At 48.6% G+C, this 15298-nt stretch overlaps 1 protein-coding gene across 6 annotated transcripts in view; it reads right to left on the bottom strand.

Moving 5' to 3' along the window:
• The window catches only part of DNAJC5 (DnaJ heat shock protein family (Hsp40) member C5), a 39238-nt gene extending 24451 nt beyond the window's left edge, over positions 1-14787 (bottom strand). For 2 of the 6 annotated variants that reach the window (XR_002803004.2, XM_070248006.1), the window contains exon 1: positions 14540-14738. The gene's annotated coding sequence lies outside the window, so the exon portion shown is untranslated. Of the gene's footprint in view, positions 1-14539 lie in introns of all 6 variants that reach the window. The other 4 variants (XR_011431111.1, XM_023626977.2, XM_070248007.1 and 1 more) reach the window with 4 other exon arrangements.
• Between the last annotated feature and the right edge of the window lie 511 nt (positions 14788-15298).

Genomic DNA, 15298 nt, shown 5'->3' with positions numbered 1-15298 from the left:
CTTACTCAAACTTGGCCACAGGGCTGGCCCACCCTCCTTCAATTTAAAAACGAGAAAATTACCAATAACCCGTGAAGCTTGTGTTCTCCCCATATACATTATCCTGAACTGATGTTTATTACTCTCTTGCTTTAATAAGATTACCTCATACGGTTCTCCCTTAACAGTATTTACTTTTAATTTTTTGAGCTTAACAAAATGGTCCAACACTGTATGCAGCCTTCTGTGTCTTGCTTTTGAAATTCAGTATGTTTCTAAGATCCATCCATGTTGCTGGATGTAGCTATAATTCATTCATTTCCAGTACTGGACAAATTCCATTTTGTGAACAGAGCACAACTTATCCAGCCTGGACTGAGGATGCCTGGGCCATTCTGCTGTTGCAGAGCTGCTCTGCTCACTCCGAGCAGGTCCTGGCAGGCACACTTCTCTAGGGCAGTGCTCCTCACACTTAGTGGGTAGGGCAGAAGTTGACAGCAAGATTTAAACTGTTTTAGCAACAGCAAACAAGCACAAGAGAAGATACTCAACATCTTTACTTATTTGAGGAATGCAAATTAAAACTGCAATGAGCAACCACTACACACCTATTAGGATGGCTTAAAAAAATAAACCAATAACACCAAGTGCCAGTGAGGATGAACAATGACTAGAACCCTCACACTGCACGTGGGACACAAAATGGGGCAGCCACTGTAGAAAACAGTTTTCACGTTTCTGATAAAGTTAAAAATAGATTTATCATACGACCCTGCAATCCCACTCAAGGATTTACCCAAGAGAAACGGAAACTGGTGTTCACACAGAAAACGTGTGCACGAACATTTATAGTCACCAAATCCAGAAACAACACATACGTCCTAGTGAATGGATAACAAACTGGAAAACTGGAGCATCCACACACATGGGACACACTCAGTAGTTAAAAGGAAGGAGGCATTTCCCACACAACTTGGATGACTCTTAAACATCATGCTGAGTGAGAGAGGTCAGTCTCAAAAGCTACACACTGGATAACTCCATAGACAGTCGTCCCCCCTCATCCCCAGGGGACACGTTCCAAGACCCCAGTGGATGCCTGAAACCGTGGACAGTACTGACCCCTATATATACTGTTTTTTTTTCAATACATACATACCTATGACAAAGTTTAATTTACGAATTAGGCACAGGAACAGATTAACAACAATAACTAATAATAAGTAGAACAATTATAAAGATATACTGCCATAGAAGTTACTGAGATCTTAGCAACCTCAGCATACGAATTTTTCTTTCCTTATTAAGTCGAGAACTTTCACCTTTTCACTTAAAAGAAGCACTTTACGGCTTCTCTTTGGCGTATCCCAGTTGCCAGCATCACCACTCTTGCGCTTTGGAGGCATTACGACGTAAAATAAGGGTCACTTGAACACAAGCCCTGCGATGCCACAGCACTCGACCTGATAACTGAGGCGGCTACTCCGCGACTAACGGGCGTGCGGCGTGTACAGGTGGATCCGCTGCACAGAGGGATGGTTCCCGGCGGGCTGGGGCGAGACTTCATCATGCTACTCAGAATAGGGTGCAATTTAAGACTTACGAATTATTTCTGGAATTTTCCGTGTAATATTTTCAGACTGCCGTTGACGGCTGGTAACTGAAACTGTGGATAAGGGGAGACTACTGTACATGACATTCTTGAAAAGACAGAACTATATTGACAGAGAGCAGAAGAGTAGATGCCAGGGGCTGGGAGAGGGTATTGACAGAATGCTCCATATCCCGAGTAGGGTGACGGTATTACATACAACTCAGAGAACCGCACATCAAAAAAGGTCAATTTTACTGTATGTTTATTTAAAAAATAAAAGAAGAAAATAATCTGAGCTTGCATTTTATACGTTTCACTTGTGATTTATTTTTCTAGTTATTTTCACTGTAGTTTACAGAAATATCATCAGTCCGTGACAGATAGGAAATTTCATAAAATAAAACCTGGTCCTTTCCCACGAGCAGCTAGGAAGCACTGCTGTAGGATGTGCACCTAAAGGTGGAAGGTCAGGGTCCCGGAGCGCGGGTAGGCGCACTGCACCAACACGTGCTCCCTGCTCTCTCACCTCTGCGCTGCCTGGGCGCCAGGCCTCCCAGGAGTGCTCATCCACTGGGCAGAGTGGCACTCACGCCGCCTGAACCCTCAACGTGGGGACTGCTTAGGGAGAGAGCCTGATGGGTGTGGGCAGTGCCACTGTGCAGGGTGCATGCTCGCACCACTTCCCTGCTGCCCCAGCGGGCGGAGGACCAAGCCTCCACGGGTTATAAAGGCTACCAGTATCTTCTCCTAGTTCGTACTTCTTTTTACTTATTATGCTATTTTCTGACGAACGTAAGTTCTTAAATCCTTCTACTGTGGTAAAAACAAAATTTACCGTCTTAACCATTTTTAAGTGTGCAGTTAGTAGCGTTAACAATATGCACACTGTTGTGAAACAGATGTCTCACAAGTTCCTTTTTTTTTTAGATTGGCACCTGAGCTAACAACTGTTGCCAGTCTTTTTTTCTGCTTTTTCTCCCCAAATCCCCCCAGTACCCAGTTGTATATTTTAGCTGTGGGTCCTTCTGGCTGTGGCATGTGGGACGCCACCTCAGCATGGCCTGACAAGCGATGCCATGTCCGCACCCAGGATCTGAACCTGTAAAACCCCAGGCTGCCAAAGCGGAGCGCGCGAACCCAACCACTTGGCCACGGGGCTGGCCCCAGAAGTTCTTAATTTTTAAGTAACTGAACATATCAACTCTTTGTGAATTTAATCTACTTTTTTTTTCCTTTTTTGTTCAATAAATCCTTCTCAATCCCGAGGTCAAAAGTAAATTCTCCTACACCTTTGTCGGCAGTTTTGTCACTCACAGGTCATCTGCCGCATCTGGAGGTGCTCTGGGCACGGCATGGGCACAGACCAGCTACAACTGTCTGAGTGATGCCCAGGGCCCCAAGTTCCAGGAGCCCCACAGAAGGGCCTGTCTTTCCCTGGGACCTGCAGGGTGCCTCTAGCTTGTTACAAACTTCCACGTGACGTCTCTTTGGGGGCTCTCTGTTTTGTTCCATTCTCAGCATACTTTATTCAAAAACCTTCAAAATAATCGGAGGCAATCTCAAAAATTTTTACAAAAGCTACAAATTCTTTGGTATTTCTACACACGCTATTAGACACTACTACTTAAACAACTGTGTTTTAATATAAGCATCCACTATGAAGACATGGAGGGTGTTACAGGCATTTACAACGGAGGCTCGTGAGCCGCACTCCTCGGGGTGCAGAGGCTTGCTCCCTTGTCCCCTGGGTCCAGGCTTTATGGCCTGAAGTCTGGGTGGTGCCATTCAGCAATGGAGCTGTGAGGCCACGTGAAGGTTACGCCAAGGGCTTTTGTCTCTGGTGACGCTCCCCCAAGATGCAGAGGCCTCTAAGCTGCCACGTGGTGCCCTCTAGCCTCCCTGCCACTGTGGGTCATCCCAGGGATGGGGCTGGACAGGCAGCCTTGGCAGCCACTGTCTGGCCAGAGCAGGAAGACAGGAAACCCAGAGGAAAGTTCCAGGCCACAAGGACAGGCAGTCTGGAAACAGAGAAGCTAAGAAAAAGGCTGTGAGGAAGCCGGGGGAGAAGGGCACTACTCTAGAGAGAAAATGTAATCAGAGCATGGCACCTGGCTCCATAATTAACACTGTGTTCACAAGTGGAAATAAGGTAAGCGTTTTATGGATTTTCAGTAGTAAGCTTACAGACAAGCAACTTTATGGTCACAAAATCCTGGACCCAACCCTACAGAAAAACTTTGCTAAAAATAAGAATAGTAAAAATGAAATAAAACTGGTATCCCAAAGAGAGCTGGCTTCTAATCTCTGGAGGAATCTTCATTTAAAATCCGTGATGAACCTTGTAAAAATCGACTGCCAAAACACATTCAAGAAGCAGGTGGGTCTGGACCGCCTGCCTCCAGCCAGGGAAGGACAACTACCAACGCTGGGGAAAGACTCTGAGCACAGTGAGAAGGCTCAGAAACCAACGGCTTGAATGCGTAACTCTGAATTTACTATCTATTCCAAAAGGAGAAAATTAATATACTGCAGAATAGAAGGAATTGGCCACCAATTAACTCCATAGATATAATTGAAGAAATTATAAGCGAGAGTCAATAAATGTGGAAGGTGTAAAAGATGATGCCGAGTGTGTCAGAGGGTCTCCTGTTATCTTTACTCCTAACTTAAAATGAATTCAAATGTAAAGAATCACTAAAGTTGCTGGAAATATAGGAACCCCAAAAGATTTCACCCCTCCTCCTTAATTCTAAGAAAAACGAAAAAAGCATGTTGAGTCTTATAACAAAGAGAATAAAAAGAGTAAAATGGACCACTTCTTTAAAGACAACCTCCCCAACAACCATCAAAGCATGAGAGAGGGAATGGATCTCAACCCGAAGCCCAGAACAGAATCTGCAAAGGAGAGTAACTACGGGGAATTTTTCACATAACAATAAGTACTATGCGTGGCCACAAAGAGAGTGTTCACATATTCCTGTTTTGAAGAAAACAAACATTCTGCCCTCATGATTCACAAAACTACCAGAGGAAGCAACAAGACCGACCACCACCAAGTGCAGCAGATAACTGAGGAAGAATCGAGATGCTTCAACCCAGGGCCACACTCTTGCCCGGAACCTGGGGCTTCCCAGACAGTCAAACCATTCCTGCAAAAGGAGGGTATGATGGCGGCCAAGAAAGAGAAACAACCCGGCACACCGAAGCCGTTCTAACACAAACTGAGTGGCTGCCCCAAGTCCTGGCAGAGCATTTAGTCCATGTTTGTTGAATTAATTTTATCAGTAGTGACTTATGTCCAGAAATCAAATAAAGATTTTCCTAGTAAACTGATACTTAGGCTACAATAAGTGAAAAGGAAAAGAAGGCCAGAAGTTGAGCAAAATAACTATAGATACATGTTTAAATATGAGGAAAATCAAAAAGAACTGAACATTCTCAGAAGCCTCTTACTCCTGGAGGAGGCTGTCTGTGAACCGACGTGGAAGGGAGCCTGGCCTCTAATGAATGCCCAACACCCATCCTGGGAGGGCGACCGTCAGCTCTCACCAGGTTTGCTGCTCATCATCTCTGAGGCGCAAAGAGCAGGGACTTGAATCTGAGTGACATAAAATGAGGGGTCGGGGTGTGAAAGCAGCGGGGCTGTCTAACACAGCTTCTAACCCTCTGTACCGAGGGAGCCTCAAGCGAGCTAGAAGCCCTCAACCCAGAACACGACTGACAGATCCAAGGGACACTTCCACCATCACAGCACAGGAACCAACAAGTCCTTATCAAGCACGATGCCAGAGAAGAGGATCCTAGGACAGACCATTATCATGATCACAAATTTCCAGAAAACCCTAACACAGTCCCAAATCTCAACGCGAAAGTAGCAGTGGAAGACAGAGTATTTTTCCTAAGAGAAATGCACATTAGGGCTTTTTGGTTGTTGATATGCTAACCTCCCAACACCGAAAATCTCAATATATTAAAGTCACAGCCGCTTTTCAACCCAGGCAGGTACCTGCTGCCTCCAGGCTCTCTGCAGACTGGGCTTGAGGACCAGCAGGCAGACCTGGAGACCCGGAGGTACTTTGTATCACGGCAGAGAGGGCATAACATGAGAGGCAACCAAGCGCAAGTCCACTCCTGTGAATGCCGACCAGGAAGAATCCTCTTATTATCTACAGGAGACCAGCACAATATTCGAATCCTCAACTTCAGAGAACACACGAAAATACTCAGGACTGAAATCTGACTGGTAAGAAAGATCACTGTCACTCAGCTAGGTACGGCATGGGCTAAGATACCTACTGAAACATTCTGGGTGAGTCCACAGGTGCAGAGCACTTCATCATGTGACGCTGACAATCAAATGACCCACCACCCTGGCTGCGGCTCTTGCCCCACTGAATGGACTGGATGCTGCAACAGGGCCGACTCCAGAACGGAAGCTTAAGACACACCCAGTGGGTGACTGTTCATAAAATGCAACAAATGAGGGCATGCATGACGTCTTCTGCATGTCCAACAGGAACACATCCCAAAACGCACCTTTGGGAAGCAGCACGACTCCCTTCAACGTGATTCTCCGGCCAGGGCTACTGAGGTGAAAAGCCCCTGGGGAAACGGCGGCCCATGCTTCCCACACGGCCTGCCTCTGATGAAGCAGGCAGACACAGCTGCAGTGGGACCACCTCCCTGCCACCATGACCACAATCAGACCATCCAGCGAATCCAGTTTGAAACCAAGTATAAGGCGCATCAATTACACAATAACAAGCCAACTGTAAGAGACGCCTGGTGTTGGAGGCAGTGAGTGTTAAAACACATGCACACACCTCAAAACAGAAAGTGAGTACAACTGTGACAGAACTTCTGATTACTTCTGTAATTGTACCAACAGCAGCTACAATTTAGGGAGCACTTACCACGTGCAGGCAGGCATGGGGGAACACATAACCTGGATCCCACTGAACTCTTGTGAGAAGTCTGCTGGACAGGCGCCTGGTCCGGTGGGTGGTAGCAGGGCAGCTCTGGAGTCACCTGCCTGGGCTGGAGCCTGCCTCTGTCACCGAGAGGCTCAGTGACCTGGGCAAGTCACTGTTATCTCCACATCTCCATCTTTTCTCTGACCAGCGGGGGTAGAAACAGTCCCACGTGGTGTGTCCTTGAGCTAGCTCGTGTAAAGTGTTTAGAACAGTACCAGATACACAATAAATATCAGCTATTATGATGATGATCTCCACTTTACAGATGAGAAGACCGAGGCTCAGAAACGCTGAGTAATCTACTCGAGGTCACTGCTAGGGATCGGCAGGGCTGTGGTTCAAATCCTGGCCTGACTCCCAAGGGCGGAACAATTTGATTGATTCTCAGCAACTGTGTTTACAAACGGGAGTAATTCTTCCTGCCCTGAGCACAAATAACTTATTTTCTTATACACTAAGACTTAACAGAATAAGGTACTATATTAACCTTTTACTGTATTTTTAAAATAAATACTACACGTATAGACAAAGTTTATAGTGCTGAATAAAAATTATGTTGGTTCTATTTTATTTAACTCTCGGCTTGAGCACTAATATTAATTATTGTTGCATATATTTTAAATGTAAAAGGTGTTTTCTTTTTTTTTAAAGATTGGCATCTGAGCTTACATCTGTTGCCAATCCTCTTTTTTTTTCCTTTTTTTCTTCTCCCCAAAGTACCCCCCCAATACATGGTTGTTTATTCCAGTTGTGAGTGCCTCTGGTTGTGCTCTGTGGGACGCCACCTCAGCATGGCTTGAGAATGGTGCCATGCCCGCACCCAGGATCCAAACCTGTGCAACCCTGGGCCACTGATGCAGAGCATGCAAACTCAGCCAGGAGGCCGGACCCCCTTTTATATCTTCAACTTAAAAAATCCATAGTTCATTAATTTGCTTTATTGTCATTTGTGTTTTAAAAATACAGGGCAAGATCTGTCTTCAAGGCTTTGGGGGGCTAGCATCTAATTAGGTAAGGCTGCACTGAACGGTTCACCAAACATGCTCTACACCTGCGACCACCACAGACAAGAAGGTGAGCTGCGCATCAGCGGGACAGTCACGCTGGGTGAAGACAGGACAGAGACCATGGCCCATTCCAGGGAGCAGCACATGGATCTGACAAACGGACAGGTCTACCCAGGTCTGCCTCACAACATGCTGTGACTTTGAGCAATGGAAGATATGCCACAAGTAAAAGGTACAAATCACAGATGCTCATGAGGGTTTGCATATTTCTCCAAACCAGAGCAGGTACGAGAGTGTGCCTATCCCATTTACAGCTATTTGTATCACCATCTGCTGGCCTGCATGAGGAGAAGATGACGCTGATGTTAAGAGCCGGCTGGACGGGCTGGCCTACTGGGTTGCCAAGACAGACCCTCAGATGATGTGTTACAGTTACCCTCGTCATGGATACATTTTTAGAAAAGAAAAGGCAGGGGCAGATGAAACAAATCCAAGAGTTACATCCATACTACACCCCAAGGAGAAATATATGCTGTTGGTAACAATCAGTTAGGCTTACCCAACCAGGCAGGATGATGCAAGAGAAAACCACACCAACAGAAACAGCATCTTACAAGGTGTATATCCTGTGTGTTGTCATTTTGACACACGTGATGGCGTTATTTGTGCTTATTCTTTTTTTCAAATCCTTTTTTCTTTCTGTCTTTTTTTTTTGAGGAAGATTAGCCGTGAGCTAACATCTGCTGCCAATCCTCTTTTTGCTGAGGAAGACTGGCCCTGAGCTAACATCCATGCCCATCTTCCTCTACTTTATACGTGGGATGCCTTCCACAGCATGGCTTGCCAAGCGCTGCCATGTCCGGACCTGGGATCTGAACCCGTGAACCCCGGGCCTCCGAAGCGGAACGTGCGCACTTAACCACTGTGCCACCGGGCCAGCCCTGTGCATATTCTTTAATACCACACCCTTATACTAGAGAAAATACATAACTCAGTTTCCTTATCTACGAAATCGAATAACAGCTACCTTGCAAGGCTGTCCTGGGATTACGGCTGATGCACATTAAGCGACCCTGACCTGTTCACAAACAGTAGTCGGCACTATTTCACAGGGTTTGCTCTTGTGGGGTCGGGGAGGCATCCTCCAAGTGAATTTCATGAGAAAATAGTCTCAAACAGGGGGCAACTTTGCTTGGACAAGCTCAGAAATATTTCGTAGATAAATGCCATCCTTAAACTGTGCACTTTCCAGTTTCATCTCAAAATGAAATTGGACCATTAGATTGCATTAAAAACTTTTCACCTTGATGTGTGATGAGCCTCATGATTCAAAGCACAAGATGAAATAGTCCAGAAAGTCCTTATCCAGAACCCAATTTCTTTTCCAGTTAATTTAAAATACAGATGTTGACTGGTTTCATCCATTTTAAAAAATCCATTTATAACTAAACACGTTATTTATAACTAAATTCTTATTCTAAACGACACAGTAAAATTTATTGCAACTGGTCAAAAAAAAATCTTGAAAAGGAAAAGATGCTGCCAGAGGGAATATAAACTTGGTAATATAAGGCAAAAATTATAAAGTTGCTACTGTTCAGCCAAGAATTTTTCATTATTTATCTTAGAGAAACATCCTCACAACAAAAAACACTATTTGATAAAGAAAAATTCAATGGGACTGCCTAGCTAACAATCGTACATTTGCTATGCTGCTAATCCCTTCCAATAATAGAAGGAAAAAAAAACGAAAGCCAGGTGGAGCTTCGGAGCCCAGCCTCTCCTCCTGCTCAGGGCCTACAGCTCAGGCGGCCGTGCACCTCCAGCCTGGGCTCACCCCGACTCACTGGGACTGTCTCATGGGGAGCGTGTGGTCTTCGGTTTCTAGCACTTGAATTCAGCCCTTAGCCCTTGAGGCAATGCAGGCTTAGAATAAGACAGAAGATTTTGGTTTTGCTGGTTTCACTATAACACATTTCCACTCTACCCGGGAAAAAAAGACGCAGAGGGCAGGGAAGGCTCTCTAAGAAAGGGGCTGGCCATCGGAGATATAGCCAGGGTGGTGCACAGCTGATGGGGTGGCAAGTCAGCATTCCAACCCTCTGACTCCCAGGACTGCAACTTTATAACCAATCGGCACACAATCCCTCAGAACACGGGGATGATGACACCAAATAACCACACATTTCATCTTGTAAACGAACATGATTGCTGGCGATACAAGTTCAATGTCAAAAAATTTAAAGGACAAAAAAATTACAAATAACCCATGATGATGAATAAGGTTCATTCACATTCATACATTCAAAGAATATTGGGGGCTGGCCCCGCGGCCAAATGGTTAAGTTTGCACGCTCCACTTCAGCGGCCCAGGGTTTTGCCGGTTCAGATCCTGGGCGCAGACCTGGCACTGCTTGTCAGGCCATGCTGAGGCAGCGTCCCACAAAGCAGAGCCAGAACGACCTACAACTAAAATATACAATTATGCAGTGGGGAGCTTTGGGGAGGGGAAAAAAAGAAGATTGGCAACAGATGTTAGCTCAGGTGCCAATCTTTAAAAAAAAAAAGAATATTGACTGATCACTCAAAATGGATCACACAATTTAAAAATATCAGCTAGGTTTAACACGTCAGAAATAAAAGACAACAGTTTCTGCTACATAACTAAGTTTTAAAAACCATTTATGGAGATACACGTACAATGTAGAATGATTTCGGAATGAAGTGAATCTTGACTGTATACCGATCAGTCCTGAAAGGAACCGGCTTAAGATGACACTTTCAGTGACATCCCAAACCTGGTCTCACTACATACTTCTGTCTTTAGAGAAAGAGATGCCGTACTTCATTTCTGCAATATCAGTGTTAACTACCAATATGTTTGCAAAACAATTAGAATTTAAAACAATTTTTATTTGTTAAACGCCTAAACCTATTAAATGTCTGCCATTACCAAGAAGGAGGCAGAACACAGTATTTCACTGACACAACCTTCTCAAACAAAATTAACACAAACAATGACGAAAGACAAAATCTAAACTAAAGGTTCTTTGGTATCTAATCCTTAAATCTTCTGATAGCAGACCAGCTGCTAATCTTCTTCAGGAGATGTCATTATCTGAGAGCTGGCCTGGAGTCAGGATGGTAAAGGAAGAGCAGTTCCCCCTCTTAAATTAGGGGTAGCGTTTTCATAAAATATGACCATTATCATTTTTCAGCATCTTCGTCTCACAGTTAGGAAGCGGTCGATGAGGTATCTCTCCATTCATCAACCCCTGTAACCCTCCAGTGGGCAGGCACCACCACACTCATTTTAGTAAGGCCTCTTTCAGGAACACCCAGCACACATCCTGCTGACACGCAGAGGGGCAAAGGCTACAGCAGTGCCGCAGGTGGGTCTGCAGCCCAAGAAGGCTCTGATCTAATCATCCAATCAGAACATAAGAAGGAGCTTCACTTTAGAAGCACTGTCACTTTAACCGCTAGAGGGAGAGCACCATTGCGAGCCAAGAGCCTCCTCTCCACTTCTTGTGCGAGAACTGGTCATCCATCCCCGGAAGACACAGAGGTGTCTCCTCACTGGAAAATGGACTGCCTTCACTGGCTGAGACACGGTTTGCCTACTCCAAACCCTGTGCAGAGTACTTTATGGAAGAGTTGAGGGATTTTTCAAGGGCGATTATATGTGTATATGTCATGCTCATTTTACTCCCTGACTTTAGAAGCAAAGTGCCACCGGAGATAAAATTCTACCTTATCGTGACCCCCCAGCCTCACTGCATTTCAGTCATTCATTCAACAAACACCTACTGAGCATCTACTACACCCCAGGGCCCATGTGAGGAGCACTATCAGCAGCTTGTTATGGGATTCTGCATGGTGGTGTCAGGCAGCAGTCAGGACAAGAACCATACAGAATGCCTGAATTCAAATTCCAGGCCTGAGACTGAGCAAGGCACTGGTCTCCAGGGGAGCTCACAACTGACCACGGGGTCACCCATCCTCTGCAAGTGAGGGGGACTCAACAAAAACGGCCAAGACACACGCAGCGTCTGTTCAGTCCCTGCACCACACTGACAGAATCCTCCCTAGAAAGGCAATAAAACCCTCGCTGAGTGAACGCAGGCACGAGGTGAGGGTTCCAGAAGCAACCCCAGAGCCCTTCAGTCACAAAGCAGGTCCAGCTGGCTCTGTCACAGCAGCACAGGAACGAGCCTCAGGCTGAGGGCATCAGCCACAGCTCACCCCATGTGGTCCTTCCAAGAGATCGCTCCACCTCACTCCACCCGATCAACAAATACCAATGAGCGTGTGGCTTTTTTGCGGGGGGAGAGAGTAACCAAAGGCAAAATTTCTAAAAGCATTATTACCAGTAGCACATCTGACAAAAAACTTTTTAGTTTGAAATAATTACAGACTAGTACTTGCAAAAAGATCTACACGGAGGTCTCAAGCATCTCTCCACTCTGCCTCTTAACTGGCTGTCCTCACCCAAAGAGCAGGTGACTCGCCATAGACCTCCCTCAGAACCCGGTACTCCTGAGTGCTCAGTACTCGCCACAGACCTCCCTCAGAACCCGGTACTCCTGAGTGCTCAGTACTCGCCACAGACCTCCCTCAGAACCCGGTACTCCTGAGTGCTCAGTACTTGCCACAGATCTCCCTCCGAACCCGGTACTCCCGAGTGCTCAGTACTTGCCACAGACCTCCCTCAGAACCCGGTACTCCCGAGTGCTCAGTACTTGCCACAGATCTCCCTCAGAACCCAGTACTCCTGACTGCTCAGTACTCGCCACAGACCTCCCTCAGAACCCGGTACTCCTGACTGCTCAGTACTCGCCACAGACCTCCCTCAGAACCCGGTACTCCTGACTGCTCAGTACTCGCCACAGACCTCCCTCAGAACCCGGTACTCCCGAGTGCTCAGTACTCGCCACAGACCTCCCTCAGAACCCGGTACTCCTGACTGCTCAGTACTTGCCATAGACCTCCCTCAGAACCCGATACTCCTGACTGCTCAGTACTCACCATAGATTCCCTCAGAACCCAGTACTCCTGAGTGCTCAGTACTCACCTAAGATGACTTCCAAGTGACAAGATCCTCGTATCGCATAGCTGTCGCTAAGCACATCACTTTCATTCATTCAACAAGCATTCACTGGGTACATACTATGTGCCAGCAACTGTTCTCTGCACAGAACAGCCTCCCTGGGGACCTTCCCTCATAGTAAAATACTAAAATATAATAAACACATTAAATAAGGCTTTAGAAGAATTAAATTAAGTGCTGTGGGAAAACTAAGCAGGGAAGGCAGACAGGAAACAGGAGGTGGCAAGCTGAAATTCTAGGTAAGGGAGTCAGGCAGGGCCTGGCCTCACACAGGACGAGTGTGAAGGAGTGAGTGTCCCAGGGAGACCTGAGGACAGAGCACATGAGTTTGTTCAGAGACCAGGAAGGAGGCTGCTGTGACATGGGCAGTGAGTCAGAGGGTCAGTGGTAGGAGACTGGTCACAGAGGGACAAGGGTGGCCTGACAGCCATCCCTCCCCCACAAGGGTACCCATCCAGAGCCCAGCCCAGCTCCACAGCTGAGGTCCCAGAGCAAGGCTGAGAGTTTCCTCCATATACCCACCACACAAGCCCTGAGTGCTCTGCTCTCACCAGGGCCAAGGGGGCCAGGCACGGGGGTCCTGCAACACACATCTCTCTCAGGGCTCAGTGCTAGTCCAAGATGACCAGCCACAAGGACCGCCTGGGGACAAGGCCATCTGTATCACCCAAGCAGATCCACCAGAGTCAGCCAGCCAGAGCCAGCTCCTACAGCCCTGGGCTTGGCCACAAGCCACCAAGAGCTGCCCTGAGTGACAGAACTCTGACACAGGTGAAAGGAAAACCACACCCTCAATTATAAAGTTTCCCAAAGCCTGTAAACCCTGGCTTCTAATTCCACCTCCGGTTTGACGGATTACTCCATCCTGGAACCCAGCACGATATTTGACAAGAGAGAAGCAAATAATGAATATAATGTCTTAGAGGCTTTGGCTGGAGCGTTGCCTTCTAGCAACCATGATAATAGATGGGGCGATATAACTGTTTCTGCATTAAGATAGTTTTTAAACAGATGACTAAGTAAGGACAAAGGATCTAACATTCAAACACAGACCCTTTAGGCTATGATTCGTGGCTTAAAATGTCCCCCATCAAGTCTGAGGACAGACAGAAACAAACCTTTGCTTCCTTTTCCTGTTATGACACAACTGAATGAATTCTGAGGAATCTCTTAGGCACAGAAGGGAGTCCTTAATCCAGCCACTTAACACAAGCAAGTTAGAACCTGAACAGAGGAGTTACTAATACTCTCTCCTTAAGAGTACAATACAAATAATTGCTGAAAATAACGTCTTTGCGAGGCACATAAAACATTTTTCTACAAGCCAAATGATTTTAATCTAAAAGATTATTTTACAGTGCATTAAGGAACAAATTCCATCTCCCCCAGCTATAAACATAATGGCCCGGGACCAGGTCACCTGCTCCCTTAAACCAGCAATTCCCAACCTCCTCCCGCCTCCAGGAGGGAAAGACCCTCCAGGCGGTCACGGGGCCAGTGGGGGCGGAGGGACGCGGCGCGCTCACCGCGACCTGGAAGAACGGGGGACCGACCGCGGAGGCCTCGCACAGCCGGCGGACCCGCCCCCACTCACGCAGACCACCGGGGGCCAGGCGCGCCCGCACCCGGCGGCCCGCAGCTCCCCGCCCGCCGGGCCGCCCGCCCTCCTTCTAGGCGGCCGCCGCCCCGAGGGACGATCGCCCCATCTCGGGCTGCGACCGCGCCATTCCCGCGCCCCGCGGCCCCCGTGCCCCCGCCCCGCGGCCCCCGCGCGCCCCGCGCCCCCTGCCCCCGCCCCGCGGCCCCGGCGCCCCCTCCCCGCGCTCCTCGCCCCGCCCCGGCCTGACGGAAGGCCGCTGGCCCGCCGCGAGCTCACCTGTCCGCGCGCCCGCCCGCCGTCCGCGGCCCCCGCCTCCGCGGCTCCGCTCCTCCGCTCCGCGGCGCTGCTGGGCACCGGCCCACGCGCTCCTCAGCCGGGTCTGCGCCTCGGGGACCCGGGGCGGCGGCGGCGGGGACGGCAGCGGGGGCAGCGGCAGAGGGCGCGGGAGCAGCACCGGCAGAGGCGGCGGGGGCGCGCACGCTCACGCACGCTCACGCACGCACCCGCACCGGCGCGCGCGCTCCCGGAAGGACGTGGGCCCGGCGGGTAGGAGCCGCGGGCGGGGCAGGCCGCGCGTGCGCCCAGAGCGCTAGGAGGAGGCTCCGCCCATGCGACGGCCTATCCCCGAGTGACAGGCGTGGGCAGAGGCTGTGGAGCGCCCTGCGGGAGGCCCCGCCCACGGGGGCGGGGCCTGGTGACGGCACGTGAGGGGGCGGAGGCACCGGAGCTGTGGGCGGAGCTCGCACCGCGGAGTCGGAAGGGGCGGGGCCGAGCGCGGGGGCGGGGCCTGCCCGCCAGGTGCTCTCAGGTAGACCGGCAGGTGCTGCAGCGAACTGCACAGAGGGAGGGATGTGGAGACTTGTCTTGCAGCTGAGTTTGCTCAGCGCTTTACGTAAGCTTGCGGAAACGTAACTGTCCTCGTCAAAGAACGGGATAGGCAGCTGGTAGGAGACAACCCGGAGGCCAACGCCCCCCAAGCCACTATTTGGGACTGACATTTGCTCATCCCTGGAGCGCAAAGATGGGACTTCCTTT

This window comes from Equus caballus, chromosome 22 (assembly GCF_041296265.1).
Source record: "Equus caballus isolate H_3958 breed thoroughbred chromosome 22, TB-T2T, whole genome shotgun sequence".
Lineage (NCBI taxonomy): Eukaryota > Metazoa > Chordata > Mammalia > Perissodactyla > Equidae > Equus > Equus caballus.
Note: the sequence above shows the minus strand (reverse complement) of the source record. Positions and strands in the feature narration are given on the sequence as shown.